This window comes from Parasteatoda tepidariorum, chromosome 3 (genome assembly GCF_043381705.1).
Source record: "Parasteatoda tepidariorum isolate YZ-2023 chromosome 3, CAS_Ptep_4.0, whole genome shotgun sequence".
Lineage (NCBI taxonomy): Eukaryota > Metazoa > Arthropoda > Arachnida > Araneae > Theridiidae > Parasteatoda > Parasteatoda tepidariorum.
In genome coordinates, this window is record NC_092206.1 from 1438959 (window position 1) to 1460821 (window position 21863).

The window sequence follows — 21863 nt, forward strand, 5'->3', positions numbered from 1 at the left end:
TTTTTTTTTTTTTTTTTNTTTTTTTTGGAAAGAGATTTGTGCATGAGATGTGCTAATCTATGAATGTGTTCGTGATTTTCATTTTTTGTCTTTTGAATTGCTAAAATAGTATCTTTAAAGATCGTTTTAAGTATAAACACATCAAAATCTTAACTCATTGAGACCTTTATGTCAGAATTAAAGATAAAAAAAGCGACGCAATTGCTCCGACATCCTAAAGATTTTCACTTTTGCTAGGCCTATTTACAAAATCCATTTTGTCTCTTTCCATATTGAAAAAACACAAATGACATTTATGAAGAATGCTTATTTCTAATGCTTATGGAATATTTAAATAGTAAATAGGCGAGCTATAAAAATCAGTCGCTTTTAATGAAATTAAAATAAAAAATATATCAAAGTATTAAAAAATGGGGTATTCAACAAAACATGCTCAAAAGTAACCAGTGATGATAATTCCAATTGCAAGATTTAATCATAATTCCAATTGCAAAATTTAATCAACACAAATAAGAAAATGAATGAATAAAAAAGAAGAAATTTGCAAATACTCACAATCGTATGAAGAAGAAGAAGAAGAAAGTACTTGTGATGGAGGAGAAGTTGTGATACTTATCCAACCCTGGAATGGAAAGAAAATGTAGATAAATGTTTCTGTGAATTGTAAATCAAGACATATGCAATTCATTTGGATCAACACAAGATCGTATATTTCTGTTCAACTTCAAGGTCATCACAGAAACGTGTTTATTCTCTTCAATGCACATCTCATTTCTTAATGAGTGGAAAAACTTTCTTTTTTTTTTGAAACTTTTGAAAGGTTTTTCTGCTTGTTTTTATTCTATCTATCGTATAATTTTTATTTATTTTTTTTTTGTGATTCAATTCAGTTTTTTTCTTCTTTTTAATCATAAATAAACAATCTATATTTTTAGTTAAAACGGTTATCTAATGTCTTCCCTAAAAAAAATTTTTTTAATAGACTGAAAATAATAAACTATAAAATTAACCGATCTAGGCTTAGCGACCCATGATCGCTGCACACTAGTTAGTTCCCAGATCTATAATTGCGAGTATTCTGCAGATTTTGGGGGTCTAGAATCTCCGTAAACAAAGATGTTTGTTCCTGGAAAGTACTTTTTGGGGGGTGACTATCGTCTGCACATATTAAATAGCCATCGAACCACCGTTCTAATCAGATCTTCTTTATTGAGCACTCACTGGACACCCCTTAACGAGTATGAATTATCAACATCGTGTGCAAAACTGAACCGACACAATTAAGCTAAAAAAAAATTTTTTTTTTTATTCCTATTATTTTTTTGCCCTTCCCGGTGGCTTTACGTTATAAGATTAAACAAAATATGTCTTTAGAAGTTTCGTCCCTTCAAAATAAAGATAATTATATACAATAATATTTGACATAATACTATTGCTTGAGATCCAACTGCTGATAGTCTAAAATTACCTTAATCAACAATTTTCTCCATTTCGATGAATTCCACCGTCTTGGTACCAATATTAGTATACTTATTAAAAATAAAAAAAAACACCAATTAACGTAATAAAGAGTAGAACTCATTACTAAAATTAACATTTGAGTCAAAGAGGATTGTTTTTCTAGACCTATTCTCTATTAATATAGTCCACAAAAAAAAATTTTTTTTCAGTTTGTTTCCATTACCAAAATTAATGAAACATTATTGGCGTCAATAACACTATGACAATTTTTTTACAGTTTATATACACGAATCTTCATTAATAGAGATTTTTTTTTCTCAATTTGTACCAATAACCAAAATGAGCTAGTTGTAACTCTCGAAAATAATGAGTAACGACACTACATTATTAGTGTTAATAATCATTTTTGGTTAACGAACTAATATCGGTGCTTATCTCGAAGGCCGTAAAAAATTGCCCAACTATTACTGACGCCAGTAATGCTAAATTAAATGTGACACTTCTGGTCAGGAGGGGGAGGGGGAAGACAGGAGCGCCGAACGAGACCCAGGCTAACTGTGCTGTAAATTATTTATTTCCAGCTTTTTTTTTTAAAAAAAAAAGTATTGTTTGCTTTAAAAATATAATGATGGATCATTTTTTTTAGTTATGTATTTTTAGGTTACCCTTTTTTTATTGTTTAAGTTCTCTAAGTAAAAGTTTTACTAAAAGATGGAAGGAAGAGTGTGACATTGAATGTGTCAACTTTTAGTAGAACCTACAAATGTTTACAATAAATATTTAGCAATGAATTCACATAATCAAGAATGAAACTTTTTAATGAAACATCATTTTTTGTAATGTTTCGTTTTGTATTTTGCCCTGTTAAAATAGGAATATCCTATTATAATTATCAAATAAAATAGTTTCAAACTATAAAGTTTATAACTTTCTTTTCACTTGAGAATATCAGTCACAAATGATAAGTAGATACAAATGTAAGGCCGGCTGGGCCTTTCCTTGTTGGCTGGGCGCTGGACTCGTGAGAGTGGAAGTTCGAATCCCGCCGGTCGAAAACTCCCTGTCAAGTAAATGGGGACCGGCTGCACTTTAAATGTTTTGGGTCACAAAGTCCTTCATTTTCGCATAACAAATGATGCCTCTGGGGGTACTGAATTGAAGATGGTTCTCTAGTTCAGGTCAAAATGACGACATGAGGATGAATGAATGGATGTGTGAATGGGTACCCTTTAAGAAACGGTGTGACGCACGGGTGTGGCAGAATTCATGGCCATAGATGGCGCCACTGGAAAAAAGAACAATCGCACCCCCTTTGCCTACGACAACAACAACCGATAAAAATGTAAATATAATATTTTGATTGCTCTTCTGAAATTATTTAGGGTAGAATATTTTTCGCTTTATCGAAGTAGTTTGTACCGCACAATAAAAAAATATGTATAAAATGTGTAGACTGACTTAGTTTTTAAATGATGAATCGAATTTATTTTACTCCGTACATATTTAATTATATCCTTAATGTAGGCACTAAGAATATTTTTGCTTACACATGAAAATCGTCAGAGAGCTGAAATGTGTGTCAAACTTAATATAATGTGAATTTGCTAATAGAAATCTTAATATTTTATACAGAACCTCTATTTCATCTAAAAATGTCCATCTCGGCGGATTTTATGAGAAATCGGAACAATTTAGAAAAAATACCAAAAGTTTAATAATTACTAAGATTTTAGTAAATTTCAATAGAAACATATATAGGGGAGAGGGGGGGCACATGTGAACAATTTTTTTTTATTTCTTCATTTTTCAAAAAATATCATCAATTTCTCACAGTAAAGAAGTTCAAATGTTTAAGTAGTCTTTTCTTCGTCTTATGGAATTTTTTGAGATTTTTTAATAAAATATTTTTTTTACTTTATGATATTTTAAAAAAATGACTTCAATTGTTCACATGTGCCCCTATTGGGGACACATATGAACAAGATTAAAAACACAAAGAAATCATCATATTTCAAGGGAAAAAAATCTTTAATATGACAGATATAGATACGTATTATACTGAAGGGGTTGTAGCTTACTATGCGAATTTAAACTGTACAACAGTACTGTCAATAAGAAAATAATTTTTCAGCTGTACAATAATTTTTTCACTGTTGGGTTTTTCGCAACTTCATGTTCCTCAGGAGTTGTAATGGGCCTTTTTCTTTCCTCTCTGATACTCTTTCATGCTTTTTTTTCATTTTTCTATCTTTTCATCTGTAGTTTAGCAATTCTATCTTTCTCAGGTGTATCAGTTAATATGCGTGATGCGCGATCAACCATTTAATAAAAAAAAATTTTTTAAAGAAAAAAATAATAAATTAATTATGGAAAATTAAATAATAATAATTTTAAATGCATACATATTTTTTAAACTTATAATATCATGAGGATAATAATCTTAATACTATGTAGGGGCACATGTGAACTGTTCACATCTGCCCCAGATGATTTGTTCACAAGTGCCCCATCATCCTTCTTAAACCTTACTTGAAAAATAAAGAACTTTTAATTGAGTAAAAAAAAAAATTAATTGTCATAAACTTACCTGAATGTTCATATAATGGTCTGCAATAGTTAATTTCAGTTTATTAGTTGATTTATACTATGCTTTCACTTGAAGAAGCTAGTGATTATAATATATACAACACCAACTGATACAAAGAAATTGTCAGAATAGAACAACAAAATGTCTCATTGTACTGAAAGTTTCGCAGAGAGGTAGGACTAGTACTGCCATCAATTGAAAATTTTTCAAGATTTTTTATTTCAAATCATATTGGTAAAACATACCATGTTCACATGTGCCCCCTGTTCACAAGTGCCCCCCTCTCCCCTACACTATTGCAATATTTTACATATATTGTTCTTTCATATATATTTAAAATTATTATTATAAGATTTTCCTTGAAAAATGAAGTGACACTTCTAAAAATATTAGCGATACCTTCTTTATTCATCTGATTTATCTGAACGCTTATTATTATTGTATTGAGCGTAAGTTTATACTTATTTATTTTCACAAATGGTTTTATATAAGTAATATGTAAGTAATAATGGTTATTTTTCTTAAAAAGTTATTTAGACCGGGATAGCCTGGAGGGTAGGGCCCATGTCCAAGAGTTTGTGGGTTCGGTCCCCGCCAGTCGAAGACTTCCCGTGTGTGATCCCCACGTTCAATCTGTTAAGTCACCAAGTCCAAAATGTTCCCATAGCAAATCAATATCTCGGGGACTACTGATCCAGGAGTTTCCTTGTCTTCTGGATCGGGTTCAAAATGACAAGGTTACGGAGTGGAACATGAGTAGTGTCCACCCAAAAATTGGGTCGGCTGTTCAATGACGAATAATAAAAAAAAAAAGTTTTTCGATAGGTTTTGAAAAGTCATTTAATATTTTAATTTCGCAATGACCGCTCATTTAATAATGTATTTAATACAAAGTCATTTGTATTAAACGATTATTTTTAAGATTGATAAACAATTTATCCTGTCACAATTTTAGAATAAGGAATGATAGAATTGATGGCTAGGACACGCCCTCTAGATATTATCTGTTTAGGGTCCCTTCACAAAATATCGTTTCATAAAAACTTCAATTTTTCTTTTAATCGGACAAATTTCATTATTGTTTTGTAAATCGAATAAAGGGGCGAAAGACGGATGTAAACGAATTAAGTTTTGTCTTCGGCAAGACGCTTCTTCCTTTATTCGTCCGAAATGCGTTCAGGCTAAATACCAAATATTTGTATGTTGCATCTCTAAATTTAAAGCAGCAATTGCTGTTTATTTTTGAAAATTTAATTATTTTTATTATAATTTTACAGTACTGAGCATAATCCTGTATCTATTTACAATTTAAAAACTCCTTGAAAAAGTTTTTTGCAATAACCGGACCCTATTTGCACAATTTCATAAAAGCAGGACCCTGGTTGAAAGAATGTGACGCTTATTTTATATCCATAAATTACGAGTCATTTTTTCACAATTTTACAAAAACCGGATCTTTCACAAAATGTGTTGACAGACCTTTCCTTAAGAGGAAACACACTGTGATTTTGTTTGAGCTATAGTGTACTCTAACTGTATTAAATTTAATTACGGGAGAAACTTAGGAGGAAAAAAGGTACAGCTGAACATATTTAAAAACAAATAATGCTAAAGTAAATTAAATAGTGTAGTATAGCCGAAATATCATCTTTAAATAGGCTATAGATTGGGCTTTGAGTGGTGACCATTTTTTAAAAGACGAATATAAGAAACAAAATTCCCTGTATCTTCCCAGTTGGTAAAGAAAAACTAACAATTCCTTGTATCTTCCTTGTTATTTTAGGTGATTTTTAAATTCCCTGTATTTTCCATGGTTTTTCCTGTGGAGTGGCAACCTTGATAAATGAATGAGTTTATAAAAGCATAAACAGATTTATAAACCTAAAAATTGATTTACAGCAGCCGACGACAAAAATTTTATATTTTAAAAATAATTTTCCACAAAATGGCGACATATTGAATGCAAATTACAACAATAATGTATAAAGAAAATGAAACCTCAAAAACGAGTCTGGTTTTAAGAGTCTATAAAACTGTTTGCGACAACTAAAGCACAAAAGATTATATTTTTGAATGTTAAAAAAAGATCATTAAAAATATTACCCATAATAAATATTAATTCTAGAATACTTGAGGTCTCATTCATTAAACTAACAACTTTCTTTTTGTTTCCCAAATCAACATATAGGATTGATACAGAATTCTCTGATAGAAATAGTGTCATAAATCTCTTTAGAAAGATTCCTTTTCTAAAATTCAGTGAAGGGGGCCGTTTTCAGTGTCGCTCATGGAAAAACCAGGTAAGTGACATTTTCAGAATTTTAAGAAAAAAAGTTAGTCTCTGAACTATTTTATGACCGATTTATTAGAAGGCGAGACTCAATAAATAATTCTTTGTCTTATTTTGTTAACAACTGCCTAATTTAAAAATCTTGCAAGCATACTAAAAACTAATGTAGATAAATTCTGATGGGATTAAAGTGACATATTGATACAACCATTGTGCACGATTTCTTAGTACTGATTCATTGATTTTCACCCCGCACGAAGGATAAAAAGAGGCGTTTACTTCCTGGTGCTTTGATTTATTGCACTATTTTTAATACCTTCAAAGTTGCACATAACAACAAATGGTATTTTATCTGATTCAATGAAGATAAAGAAATTTTGTCTGGCGGTGATAAAATAGGCATCTTTCACAACCATGTTAAAAGAGAAGGGTATTAATACCTACCTTTCTACGATATCAGAACTATAATCCTCTCCAACACTTTCCTTTGCTCAGTTACATGGGAACTCGACTGCCACGATATTTTTCCCATTTATTGGTGAAAAATATCTTCTAATATATCCAAGACACTTCCTTACAGGGTGCGTGGCCAAATTTTTCAACAAAAACCTTTTAAGTACTTTTAAACTTTAAATATATTTAAGCACACTATACATTAACAAAATGCAAAAGAATTTTCAACGACTTTACATGGCCATGATAAAATAGCTAGTTTCTGATAAAGAACTCTTTACTTGACTATATTGGCCATTATAAAATGATCGATTTTTTTTTTAATTTCAGGGGATGGAAAATGAAGCCTGAAATGGAGAATATCTTGCAAAATGCAGCAGAGTTTCACCATGAGAGTGTTAGAATCTCACCGCGAGCACTCAACAGTTTAACGAGGACCCATACCGCACACCCTCGGTCCCTTTATAGGCTGATCAAAGCGGGCATCCACCCGCACACTGACCGCAGCCAGTGATGCTCAACTTCGGTGTTCTTCTGGGAACCGCGTCTTTATGATCAGTCAACTGTGGGGCCTAAATAACAGCAATCATGAAAGCATTGACAATAATTGTAACTTCGCCAAGCGCTCTAATAAATGGGGGGTTCATCATAAATCTGATGCTGTCTTTCTCTCAGTTGCTTTACAATTTGATTAAACTTTTAGAAGCTATTTTTTACATTTAGCACACACGTCAACATATGTATGGATAAGAAATGCTACAATTTTGTCGGACATCCGATGAAAAACTAATCTTTTTCTCGGGTATCCGGTAAAATTGTGATTTCATATGGTACATATTATAACTGCTTTGGTAGGTGCGCGTGAAGTCGAGCACTTTACGATAGAACGAGGACCGATGCAGCGCACCCTCGGTCACTACGTAGGCTGATCAAAGGGGTCACTCACCCGCACACTGACCGCAGCTAGTGATGCTTGACTTCGGTGATCTGCTGGGAACAGTGTCTTAACGATCAGTCCATTTCGATCGCCTATTGCTTCGCGTTTATCATTAAGATTGTCTCTTAAGGATCATTCTCAGTGAATGAGATTTTTCGCAGACGAAAGGTATAGATGAAAATTATTGACCCGCGAGCGAACCCCATCAGGTTTCAAATGCAAGACATCCTGTGAGAATGGCCCTTTCGTGTGGGGATGAGAAGTCATTGAGTGTCAATCATGATCCACCCAATAAAAAATTTCAAGTAAGGAAATTGAATGTAAAAAAGGAGTTCATTTTTATCCGTTGTGTAATGTAACAAGAAAGACCCTTCTTGCCCGAACATGGATGCACCTCCCAGTCGCCCCTACATTTTTGGTGGGGGTACTTCCCGGGGTGTTAAGTAACCCGAAACTAATCGACTGTCACAAAAGGGGGATTGCAACCTGCGGGGGTCAACTAGCTTTCAAAAGATATCAGAAGAAACACACTCTACATCTTATATTACGCTTTTTCTCGTTCTAAGAAAATCTTTAAAAAAAAAAACTTTTTTAACTCTAAAACGGCTTTATTTATTTTCAAAATGGATTTATCATTTTATTTAACATGCACTTTTTTCTAATTATATCTTGAATTGTTTATTATTTTGATTTGATTATTTAGAGAACTAATAATAACCAGAATATTTAAATTTATAAAATTTTACTATGTAGCCATATGAAAGTAATTCATATAAAGTAACATTAAAAATAAATTTATATTTTCTCTATAAATCAAATAAAGTTTGTTAGTTTTTTTTTTTTTAATTGATTTGCTAATTTGTAAAACTTTTTATGTTAAAGTAACACCTGGAGTTCAAGATTTTATTTTTTTATTACTTATTTTATTTTTCTTTCAATTACAATTCAAATACAAATATTTTTCACAATCTTTTTTTAATTTTAATTAATTTTTTTTAAAGATTGTTACACCGTTTTGAAACTAATTAAATTCTACCACTTTAAAAAACTATGTTGACATTTAATCCATTGTTTAAGTAACTATGGTTGCTTACTGTGTAAATTTGATTTAAACTTAAATACGGGGTGTTTATAAAGTCCCGGACCCATTTTGATGTTTAATAACTCATAAAATAATAAAGACAGATTAAAATTAATAACATAAATGGTTAGATAGACTCAAAAAGTTTCATGACCCTTGTCAATGAACTTCCACGTGTGCCCCCTTCGTCGCACGGGCTAAACAGGGCTAAGTGCCTGTTCATGTTTGGATGATGTGTGGTCTTGTGTACTAGCTATTTTTTTTTTCTCCTTACCGTGGAAAAACAAACTATCCCAGCTATTGGAGTAATTAAAACTATTTATGGAATGGAAAAATTGCAACCTTTTAAATTTTTTTAATGTAAATGTTTTTTTAAACCTACAAATAAATGTAGGATATATTTTTTTTTTAAAAAAGGAAAACTGCAGTTCTGTGATGCTTTATAGCATATTGGAAGATCTTTATGTCATTGTCTCGATTTTAATTAATCTCACTTTATTCAGAAGATAAATTCTTTAATTCTGAAATATCTTTAAAAAAACAAGGAAAAAAGTTTAAAAAAAGAGGAATAATGTATTTAAAAAATAAATTCCACTCTCAAAATGAATAAAAACAAGAAAATTATTACTTGTATATAGAATGATAATAATAATAAATAAAATGTATATAGAATGAACTAAATAAAATGTATATAGAATGAACTAAATAAAATGTATATAGAATGAACGAATTATCAGCGAATATAATTTTCATAATAAATTACAAGCTTATAAATAAAAAGTAAGCTATCGGTTTTTAAAACGCTCCCCATATCAGTTCCTTAAAAGGACAGAGAGAGAAAAAGATTTTCAAAAAGAGTTGAACAGAGTAAGACCAGGAAGGAAAGAGCAAGACCACCTACGGAGAAGATTAGACCGCAATCGTCTCTTGGAGAATGAACTTGGGGGTGGAAGTTGCCTTCCTCCCTTACTCAAAGGTAGAAAGTGACTTGAGTTTCAAAGGCAATATTACAAAAAGCAATCAATATAAAAAAATAATTGACTAACATTTTCGTGGATAGGAAAGATTGAAAAAATTATTAGCATTTTTTTTTTTTTTTTTTATTTTTNGAACAAGAAAAATCGATTCAAAGTATGACAAGCCCGCCATAGACTTTACATGTTAAAAGCAGAATTGAGGAGTCTGCTTGGTTCAATACTTTTCTCCCTGCAACCACGAACGGGGAAGCGACTTTCTGATCATATGAGCTCGCCCCCTGCTCATTGTTCGAGTTACGATTTAAATGAATGCATCTTTCAAAGTGTTTCCTTTAAAGAATGGATCTCCAAATTTCAAAGAACTGGTTTATTAAGCAGCTTGTTTGCATAAATTATAGAAGGGTTGTCAGAGAATTCTTCAATTTGGCTATTCAATTTTGATTTTAATGGGATTTTCTATAAAAAGTTTTTTTTTTTTAAATACTCTTTTTAAGCTTTTTTATTGGCATCTAATACTTATTATATAATTATATTTTACTGAAACAATTTAATAAAATATTAATAATCCAGGATCTAAAATAATTTTAAGGTTCGATCCTCGGACCGAGCAAAGTTGATTCGGCCTTTCATCCCTTCAGTGGGTTGACAAATGAGTACCAAGCATCCATGGGAACTAAACACTGGGGGTTTCGCATTCGGCTGACCACCTAACCGGAACGTCTGCTCCAGCACCCCAGAGCCCAAGGTCAAGAAAACTGAGATGGGCGCAGTAGGCCTTGACTCTCTATGGGTTGTCGCGCCACTGAGTTTAGTTTAGTTTTTAAATAATTTTACAGAAATAAACGAAAAATTAAATAATGTTGCATTGTTGATTTTGTGTATGAAAAATCAATACAAAATATCCTGCGATCCTTCCACGAAACTCCCTTTTCCTAATCTTGCAGTTCCCTTGTTTTTTGTGTTTGGTTCAGAATGAGAAGGCTAAGAAGTTGGACGGCCATGTTCAACCCCCGTGGTTGAATTGTGGCGACAGGGTCCCAGAACGATATCGAGATCTTGACCTTTTCCCTTTGGGAAGTAAATAATTTTGGTTTTCTTCCCAAGGTTTTTGGTGCAGAAATTTTAGAAAGATTTTATCTTTTCTTTATTCAAAAGATGTCTTTCTTGCGCATCTGAGTGGGGGGGGGGGCAATGCTTGTGACTTTTCTATTCTCATTGGAGAGTGTAATGAAAAATAAAGTAAAAAATTTGGTTTTCTCTTAGACAGAAATTTTCATTCTATATTATTTTTTATTTATTTTTTTTACAGTAAGTACTTTTAATTTCCACATAGTTTTCAAAAATTATACATTTTTAATACGATATAATTTATAACAACAACTGAATCTCGAAATGAAAACACGAACTTTTACACCCTTTTAAAAAGAGTCTTAACTCGCGTGATTTCGCCGTCGGATCAGTAGTATATTTTTGGTAGTTGTTACTGCTACGAATTTCACAATTTTTTATTTTCTTTTTTAATGTGATGATAATTTACAAAATGCAAAGTGTAACAACAATTATGNGAAAGGAAATAATTAGTGTGTTCCCCCCCCCCCAACAAAATGCGAGAATATTGGTCATAATATTCAAATAAAAAATATTTTATCCAAAAAGCTTTTTTTTAAAGTTGACGCTTCCGTTACTTTATATGAGTAAAATAGGTATAATTAATAAAAGTATCTTGCAGAAAGAGATAGTACTAGATGTCGCAGAAAACCCGAAAAAATTCTGCCACTTCAACAGCTATAAAATAAACTTTCTCGCAATCCTGTTTCAAAATTGCTTCAGAAAAAAAGAAAAAAACATACTTTTCCATGAAATAATTTTTTTAAAAAATGGAAGAAAAAACGAATTTTTCGCAGAGGAAAATAAAAAAACGAATAATTTTTATGAAGCACATTTTTGAGTCACGGTTATGAAGTATGCTTGAAACCGGTAAATGATTTTTACTGTAACTCGAATTCAACAATAATTACACAAATTGTAATAATAAAAAGGATTTTATTTCATAGTGGTTCAGTGGTTAAATCTAAACTGAAACTTAACAAGTGAAGAAAAAATAATAAAAAAATTGTTTGCGCTCAGAGCCATCTGGTATTATAAATCCTCAACAAACATTAACTTAAAAAAGTTCGAATAAAGCCATATCAAAATAAAAATCTTTCAAATCCTTTCATTTCCCGTCACTATTTTGATATACATTGAAAATATGAACTTTATTTTAAAAACAAAGTTGATACAAGTTGCTGTTTGTAGAATTAATCCATTTTTAAATAAACGCAGTAAGAAAAAAAATCGAGCAATTGCATATATTTTTGCTTTCATATAAAGATATTGTATTGTAATGCTATTTTATAATAGAAAAATACACGATGAACTAATATTCTTAATTTTCAAAAATAATACCTAATAGGATCTATCAAAATATTAATGTAAAAAAGTACTCACATGGTTTAGATCAGGGGTTTCTAACTGGCGGCCCGGGGGCCGCATCCGGCCCGCGAAGCCTTTTTTGTGGCCCTCGAACTAAAATATATTAGTTGCCATTTTTTTGCGGACAATTTTCGTAAAAAATCTAAATGGCTTTAAAATACTTTTCTCGTTTATAAAAACCTAATTTCTTCGTTTCTGTGAAACTTAACATACCAACGGTGCAAAGAAATTCATTTTTCAGGTTTTGCATCCAAGAAAATATTTATTCAAATACAAAAATAATCGTGTATGTTGCTCTTTTTTATTTCATTTTTTTTTTTGTATTTTGTGAATATAATTTAGCATGTGCGTATCAGAAATTTTATCGAAGAAATTCTCCGATTTAACTTTTTAACATTTGTTAATTTAAAATGTAAATATCTATTCTCTGGTAGTTGCAGCAGACAAACCTCAATTTATTCATTGAATATTTTGTGTACTACTATGTAAGTTTTAATGCCTTAACAATTAGATATCTGTTTCACATTAATTGTTTAATACATAGGTGCACATTAAATTATTGTAGCCCGAATTTTTATTTAGTATTTTTAAAAATATTATGAATGACGATTAAATATTTTCAAAAATCTAATTATTTTAATTTGTAATTCAATACTTTTGTTTTCTACAACTTGGTAAAACTACGACAGTAATATTTAATGTTCCTTCAAACATAAAAGAGTCCTACATAAAAATTTGACAAAGTTCCGGCCGCCATTTGATTTGTGTTTTTAATTGTGGCCTCAATTAAGTTGGAAACCCCTGGTTTAGATGAACAAAAAGAAGAAAATTAATTCGCAGGATATACTTTTTCACTATACCTTGAATCGTATAACAAAACAAATAATTTAGTAATCAACAAAACTAGTCGAACAATGAATATAAATAAAATCAGCTACAATTTTTGTAACACCTATGAGTTCGAAAAGATTTTTTTTTTTCAATCCTCCAGTGTATTTCAACTAACCCAAGTATATATTTTCTGATTCTACTTTATTTTCACTTAATTCACAGGCCAAATTACTAGATGCACTCTAAGATTCCATGTAAAATCTTAATTATCAGCTTTGACCAGACTGGTTTACTTTCACGTATGAATTGTTTAACATTGTAATGTAATACGTTAAAAATAAATACAAAATAAGATGTGTATATAAAAAGTCTCCAGAATAAAAACCCATGTTTAAATGCCTGTAATTTCGTGCAAAACCTGCCATTATTAAAACACTAGAGTGCATCTCATAATTGAGTCTAATATACCAATACCTGATTTAGTAAATAAATATTCTATATTTGCACAATATATCGTCTCATTTATATTATATATCGTCTCCCCATTGATACACTTAGGTAAACAAGTAAAAACCGCGTAAAAATAATAAAGCTGTATAGTATAAAATGATCATTAAGAATTTACATAGACTCTTCTAGAGAGTCTAATAAAATGGCAGTACATGTTAAAATAAAAATCGCATCTAAATGATGCGTGAAATCCATCTGCCGGCATGTTCGATCAGAGAGTCATGCAGAACGTTTCTTAAAACCACTCCATAATAATTTTCATAACATGGTATCAATATTTGTTTTAAAAATAAACGTTTACTTACTTTTCTGTCTCCTTCCACGCCATGTTTACCTCTCTTAAATGAACCGGCAGAATGTGCATATTTGTTGGAAGGAGTCTACCGTTTCAAGGTCGACTCTTTTCCTCTCTCTTCATTTCAAGTCCAGTTTTTCTTCTTGTTACTTCCTCCTCACAAAACAATGCATCGTTGCCTCACATTATTATATAGAGAATAAAAGATTTTTTTTTCTTTTTAATTTTTTTAACAGCCTGTTTTTAATGCTTTGTCTATGATTCATCACTTAAACAAGGATAATTCTTTTTAATAAAAAAATATTAAAAATGTATAGAGATAAAAATAATATAATAGGGTTTAGTTATAAAATAATATAATAGGGAGGAGTTTAACTATGTTCATTTTGGTAGAAGTAGTAGCTCTGATTAAAATTAAAAACAAAGATTGTTTTTAGCGCCATTTTTTTTTTCTTTTATTAAAAAAAAAAACATTTATCCTCGTACCTTGGAGATTGAGAGTAGCTTTAAAAGTCTGAGAAAAAAAATTCTTTTTCTTTTTTTTAATGAACATACTGCGCAGTTAGAGCGTAAAGCGTTCATAAGTTTATTTCTTAGTGGTTAAAAAAAGAAGAAGAAAGAAACGAGAGAAAGAAATGGCTCAATAAGTTGTTCCTTCTTCTGAATCTTGCCACCAGTGGTCCGCTAACATAATATTTTAGTGCCCATTATATCATTCACTTTAAAACAAAGTCATAATGAGATTTAAAATAATTACGACAATTCTTTCAGATAATACTTTGTAGGGTAAAAACTTCAAACGATAATGAACGACAATAAAAGAAGTTGAAATCTTGGTTTGATACTAAAAATGAATAAAGGAGATTCACATGATCATTAGAAGGGGCAAAATTCGTGGATAAATGCTTTATGAAAAACATGTTGATCAACAATTTTATGAAGTGTATTTTCAAATCCTGAGAGAGTGTTATCGAATGCAAGAGAACGTTTGACAGCAACTATACAAACATTTCAGATAGTGGTGATGCTTCGTAAAAAGGAAATCTCTTTTCCGCACTTCATTTAAACGTAAAACAATCTTAACCGCCTACCTAACCAATATTATTGAAGGAAAAAAACCTATTTTTTTTAAAAATTTCATTCATAAATACAAGGAACTAAAACACAAGTTCTAAGTTGAAATTTTAATTTCTTATGCGTAAAAAATTATTAATTTACCATCAGTGTACTATCGCAAGTGATCATAGCAAATAAAAAACGTTAAATATTAGTCTTTATATAATGTTCATATTTTCCATGATCTGAAAAATTCTCTGCATTACTTTCTCTCGCGAACGCCTTTTTCTTACTCTTTTTTTTTTTCTTTCTATGTCAATTTATCCACCCATCGTGTGTGTAAAATTGTACAAAACACGTCCCACAAATAGTCGCAAACAAAACGTGGCAAACTCACGGAAAAAGTGGAAACTCAGTGGAAAAGTCACGACAGATTGTTTTGCTTCCGGCCGAATAAAAACGTGATAAAACAAAACAAATTGACGAATTTCGTTATGCCCGAGTCATCTCGGGATAATAAATATTTGCAATCTATACATACACGAGTTAACTCGGGATAATGAGGGAAGCTCTTAAACATCACATCATGACTGAATTTATTCCTTTAGTACTTTTTGTCTTTATACTAAAGTGTGCCGTCTTGATAGCATGCAGAAATGTATTTGGCCACATGTCAGACTGTTTAAAATCGAACTTCACATACATAAAATAAAGCATTTTAAAGATATGCAATCGTTTTAACAAACACATTTTTATGACTTCCAAAAACTAAATACACATAAAATAAAGCATCTTAAAATGTCTGGTCCTAAATTAAAATGGGAACTTTTAATTTAGAACACCTACATGCATAATCGGATCATTTGGGATAGTAAACGGATGGTACATTAAATAATTTTTAAACATAAAAAAAAATTTAAAATGTCAACTTAGAACTTGTGTATTATGTTTTGTTCTAGTGCCTTGTATTTATTGATCGAATAAAAAAATAGGTTGATTTTTTGCATTTTTTTCTTCAAAATAATTGTTAAGGGAAGTAGGGAAATCATCCCTATTTATAATTTTTTCGCCACCTTTATCACCCTGAAGAAGAGAGAAAAAAAATTGTGTCGAATTAAAAATAAAAGTTGAGGTTTTCAGTTTAAATTTTGCCTCAAGAAACTATTATTACTGAATAGGCGAAAAGAAACAAACAAAAACAACCAAGAGAAATAGTAATAGACATTATAGTCAACTAGAAATTTAACTAGCATCCTAATTTTCAACTTCCGATTTTTAGGTTAATCAAAACTAGTCTAGTCACCAATAGCATACAAAATAAAAAAAACTAATTCATCTATTGACAGAATCGGAAAAGAAATTTTACCTGAATTTGGTTGTAAACAATAAAATTTTTTTACATCAAAGCTGAAATTATCTTTAAAAAAAAATTAAAACAAAACATTCTGAAACATGACTGATTTTGACAGAGTAGCTTTTTACAAAGGAAGAAAAAATTCACGTAAAGTAATTTCCATTCACTGCAATAAATGTGTACAGATTCAAATAATGCAACGCTTACCTCATAAAATAAATACTTGTTTCAAAGGGTTGAAACCACGCCAGGACTAAAGTTATCATTTCATAACACACTTATCACTGCACGAGTTTTAGAAACAAGAAAAGGCATTCAAGTCGATTGACTGAAACGATCTTTAACAATGTTTAATCATGAAATACAACAAAAAATAAATAAATGAAACGAAAGACTTACCGAAAGAAATAAAAGTCAAACTTTCGAAAGAAATCTATTTTCGAAAACATTGGCCTCTCTCCAGAAAAACGCCAAAATCTATCAAAACGTTTTTCGACAAATTATTTTAAGAACACTTTTTTTGCTAACAGTTATTTAGCTGCAACAATTTTTCCACAAAACATGCAAGTTATTGCTGAAGAGTGACTTTCTGATCATGAAGGATTGTTCTTCTGCCAAATAATCTTAAGGATGAAGGCGTTGAAATTTAGAGCCACCCAGGTCTTTTTTTCAATGGCAGACACTGAACGTCCTTAGCCTGTGAAGATGCCGGAAGTTACCCAGTGGACACCTGTGAACCTAAGTCACGCAGGCGAGCAACATTACCCACGCCACAGATAACCGCTTATAGGGTGGACCGCGAGCGGGATTCGAACCCGCAGCTTCTTAATCAGGCTCGCTAACCGTTCGACCGCCTAGCCGGCGATGTATAGTTTTATTATTGCTAAATCTTTGATAGAGCTGCTGTGACTCTTTCCAATAAGATCGATGATTCCGCACCGACATAAAATATAATGAATGGGTAGAGACAGATCCGCCGTGAGGCTAACCGTAAGGGTGTTCGTATATGCTGGTTTCGCAAATGCGGGTTAGTTCCACGAAGGCTCCCTTGTCTTCTGAATCGTGTTCAAAATGACGGAGTAGTGGTAAAACAGGCTGTTCATCGTGGTTGGATTCATTCGAGTTATTCCAAATATCAGTACTTGAAATAATAATATGTAACTTTTTGTCTACTTTTATGACATACAAATTAATTGTATAAAAATTTCAATTATTGCTCTAGTCGAACACTTTACGGTAGAACAATTTAACGAGGACTCTCGTTCCCTACGCAGACTGATATAATGGTCACCCACCCGCTCACTGACCGCAGTCAGTGATGCTTTACTTCAACTGGGTCTTTATAATCAGTCAACTGTGGGGCCTTAACAGAACGAAAATCATGAATACATCGAGAATAATTGTGATTTCGCGAAACGCTCTAATAAATGGGGGTAGTGGGTTCGAAATTCATCCTAAATCTGGTGCTATTTTTCTCTTATTTGTGCTAGAATTTCATTTCCCGCAGGGTACATTTATAACATACAATTATAACATTTATGCGAAATGATATAAAAACCGTATAATATTCAATACTACAAATATTTTATAAGATATAGTTCGAAGGAAATTTACTGCATGACGATATAAACATATTTTAATATCTTTTAAACTAAATTAAAACAAAAAAAAAAAAGTTTCGAAAGGAAGTTATGGATGTTAGTTATGGACGTAAAACTTAGCTATCAAGTGGAGACATCCTTCTTCCATTCATTTACTTACATTTTCAGTAAAATTTTTTTAAATTAGCTTTTGTTAAAAGTAGGATATTTTTACAAAATGATGATAAAAATATTTTATTTATCAGGGTTTTTAAACTATTTACGTGTTCGTAAAATTTTTACTATACTTAACTCGAGTGCAATCTCTAATGCTGAATATGTTTCGAATTATTATTTTTTTTATAGTTATTTAATTTTCTTGAAGAAAAAAAAAACTGACTTCAAAAAATGTATTATTATTCTTCCAATGAACTCATGAGGAAATAATTTCCAATGATGTCGTCTAAATGAGTTACAATAATTATGTCATTTATTGTTTTGCTTGTTACTTATAAAACCGATAACTTCAATAAAATGCTATGTCTACAAACCCACACAATTAATTGCATTTATATGTGCTTCTGAGGCCATTATTTTCCATCACTTGTTGAAAACAAATTTTACCGCTTCCGTGATTATCCCGAGATAACTCGGGTATGTATATACTGCAACTATTTATTATCCCGAGATAACTCGGGCGTAGCAGAATGCGCCAGTACGTTTTGTTTTATCACATTTTGACTAGGTCGGAAGCAAAAAAATAATAATCTAATGTGATTGAAAGTTTGCCAAATTTTATTTGCGAGTTTTTCTGTTGGACTGCATAGATATTGTGTAATTGTACTTACGATGGTTGCTGAATTTACATAGAATAATGTGGTATCACTTTGTTTTAAAAACTATCCTATTTTCCCCTTCATCACCCGGGATAGTCAACTGATGGTAAACTAAATGTTTTTTTATGCATAAAAAAATTTAAATTTCAACTTAAAATTTGTAAATTAGGTGTTCCTTGTGAAATAATAAAAAAAATTGTTTTTTTCCTTCAAAAAAATTGTTAAGATGCCATTGTATTTTTTTCTTATCGTCATTTTGTACATCTTTGAGACCTTCCAATGAGATACCCCCAATATTTGTGTTTGAACCCATTGATAGAGCTGTATCACCTGATAATTATAATTTTATGCTCCATCACTTTATATGGGTGTTCATATTAACATCCCCTCTGCGTCCAATATTCCGGGATTATAGGGCACACTCAAGAGTTGTTTGGATAATCTAATAAGACTAATAAAAAGAGTTTACCTATCGGTGACTCCTGTAGAGATGAGATACAAAAAGCTGTCCTGGCGATATAAGAAACTGTATTAGTCAAACAGTTAAGACAAGGTTATTGTAACCATTAGGTATTTTTTTTTACCCCTTTCATGATATCACGTTCATTGTTGGAAACCTTTAGACATAGAAGAAAGTTGCTAGGATCGAATTCACAGCACGCATTTATTAGGGGGGGGCGAATTGAAAAGGATTCAGAATCAGAAAATCGATCAAAATATCGATCCTCTTTATCTAATGTTAACATTCATTTTATTTTCTTCCGAATTAATTTGAGTCCAGACAATAGAATAGGCGGAAGTTTTTATTTTTTTTCCTACAATTCTGATTTTTTTTTTTTTTTTTCGTGGAGCTTAAAACGAATCCACATTTTGGGACCCATTTTTTTTTCTGGAAAAACAGAAATCTGGGATTTTTTTTTCCTTCCAAATAATTTGAAGATGATGACACATAGAGAGAAAATCTTGTCCGCAGTTTAATAAATCGTAACTCGGGAACTAAAAATGTACGCTTCGACGGGAAAATGAGGGAGAAAAATGAATAGAAAAATTCTCTCGTCAGGTCTTGTAACAAAAAAGCATATCTCCAACCCCTATTTCTACTCTATAATGGATAATTTCTACTATAGAACCTTAAAAAAGAACTTGATTTAACTTTGGAATAACCCTCATGTTGCAAGTATTTCCCTCATCGATTTATTCCTCTGCTTTAAACCTCAACTATGATTTTTAGTATTTCAGCTTTTATAAGTGCAGGCGATATTTTAAGTTATGGAATCTGACACAAAAAAAGTATTTTCTCTGAATAAACGTATTACTTTATATTCTCTATACACATGACATCCCAATAAATAAAACAGACTTCAACAGTATTACAGCCTATTACGCAGACGATACTAGTATTATTATAAAATCCAGAAACCCAAACCTTGCTCTCATGAAACTACAAGAGCACATTTATGAAATAGAAGAATGGTGCAGAAATTGGAAAACAGCCGTCAATGCCGAAAAATCTGAGATCATAGTCATACAAAAAAGAAGAATCAAAATACTTCCTCAATGCAAACCAAAGCTTTTTGATATTCAAATTCCAATAGTAAATAAAACAAAGTACCTCGGACTCACCATTAACAGCAAACTCACCTGGACCGACCACATAAAAAATGCAATAGACAAAGCCAATACAGCAATAAATGCAATTCAACCTCTCATCTACAACCGGAATGTTTCACTTAAAAACAAAAAACTGCTATACACTTCCATGATCCGACCCATTCTAACATATGCTTCTCCTGCTTGGGCCACAATTCCAGACCATCTAATGAAGAAACTGAACCAGTGCCAAAACAAAATACTCCGTAAAATCACCTGTGCCAGATGGTTCATTAGAAACTCAAACATCCACAAAGATCTCAAAATCCCGACTCTCTCTCAGCATATTTACAAATTTAATGCAGATTTTTATGACAAAGCTATCAACTGCAATACAGCTAACTTCAATGAAATATTTAAATTTGAAAACTTTAAAAAAGACAAAAACCTTAGACCAATAGCTGCACACTTCACCTCTGACGCCTCGTACCGAAACTATCAACATAAGTAAAAATCTCCAACTCTAACATCAATAGTTCATAGCAATAGTTCAAAACATCAACAGATTACAATCTCAACTGCTTCAACTACAATACCAGACTTGAAATCTGAACCTAGTACCTAATGTTGACAATAGATTCACAGCCATCTTTTCTATAGCCTTGAAATTCAAACCTGTTACCTCATGTGGACAATACATACACAGCCATCTTTACTATAGCAAGTTGCTTAGAATTATTTTCACTTTCTTTTCAGTTAAACAAGCTTACAATATCTTGCTTTAGTTAAACAAGCTTACAATATCTTTGGTGCTTGCTTTACAATATCAGTCACCCCAGAGACTCTGTATACAAACTGCTTTCATTTTCTAATTTTACTGTAATTTCACGATGAATGGGATATGGGTCTTCTGCGCGGCCCAGCTTTTGTTAAATAAAGTAAAGTAAAGAATAAACGTACTATTTTTTGGGAGACGGATTCAGACCCCCAAAATATACGAGGTAGCCGCAATCTGGGAAATAGGGTCAGGAGAGCAGTCCAAAGTTAATGATGACTTTATTTTTTGCGTAATTTGCTACATCTCGAGAACTTTTTAAGCGAATTAAAAAAATATTGCACACAACTGTAAAATTCGTTTACTTAAAGATAATTCCACGTAATGAAGATAATATGTAGTAAATATGAATTATCTTGTTTTATTTTATTTGATAATGGTCGAAAAAATTTTGAATGGTAAGGTATCGAATTTTTTACATCCTTCAAATGAACATAATTTGACAAGGCAAAATACAAAATTTGAGCAAAATCATTGTACGTGTTTGTATTGTTACCATTGTGCGCGTTTTGCGTGTACAGTCCGCAAAAGAAAAAAAGATATCACCCTGAATAACTTTCGTTCTAATCATCGGATTTTCACGAACTAAGTATCAATCTTAATGGTTTCTGGGGGTGACCTAAAATATGTTAATTAGTTAGTGCTAACTATTAATTAAGTTACGAAATCAGACACAAAAACGTACTTTCTCTGAATAAACATATATTTTTTTTTA

At 31.4% G+C, this 21863-nt stretch overlaps 1 protein-coding gene across 5 annotated transcripts in view; it reads right to left on the minus strand.

The window, feature by feature from the left end:
• Nucleotides 1-21863, minus strand: part of LOC107436625 (multidrug resistance-associated protein 1) — a 143942-nt gene that overhangs the window by 91040 nt on the left and 31039 nt on the right. Inside the window, exons 1-2 of one of the 5 annotated variants that reach the window (XM_071178172.1) lie at nucleotides 16707-17042; nucleotides 556-622 (exon numbers count right to left, since the gene is read on the minus strand). The gene's annotated coding sequence lies outside the window, so the exon portion shown is untranslated. Of the gene's footprint in view, nucleotides 1-555; nucleotides 623-13907; nucleotides 14059-16514; nucleotides 16631-16706; nucleotides 17043-21863 lie in introns of those variants that run through there. The other 4 variants (XM_071178180.1, XM_071178174.1, XM_071178173.1 and 1 more) reach the window with 4 other exon arrangements.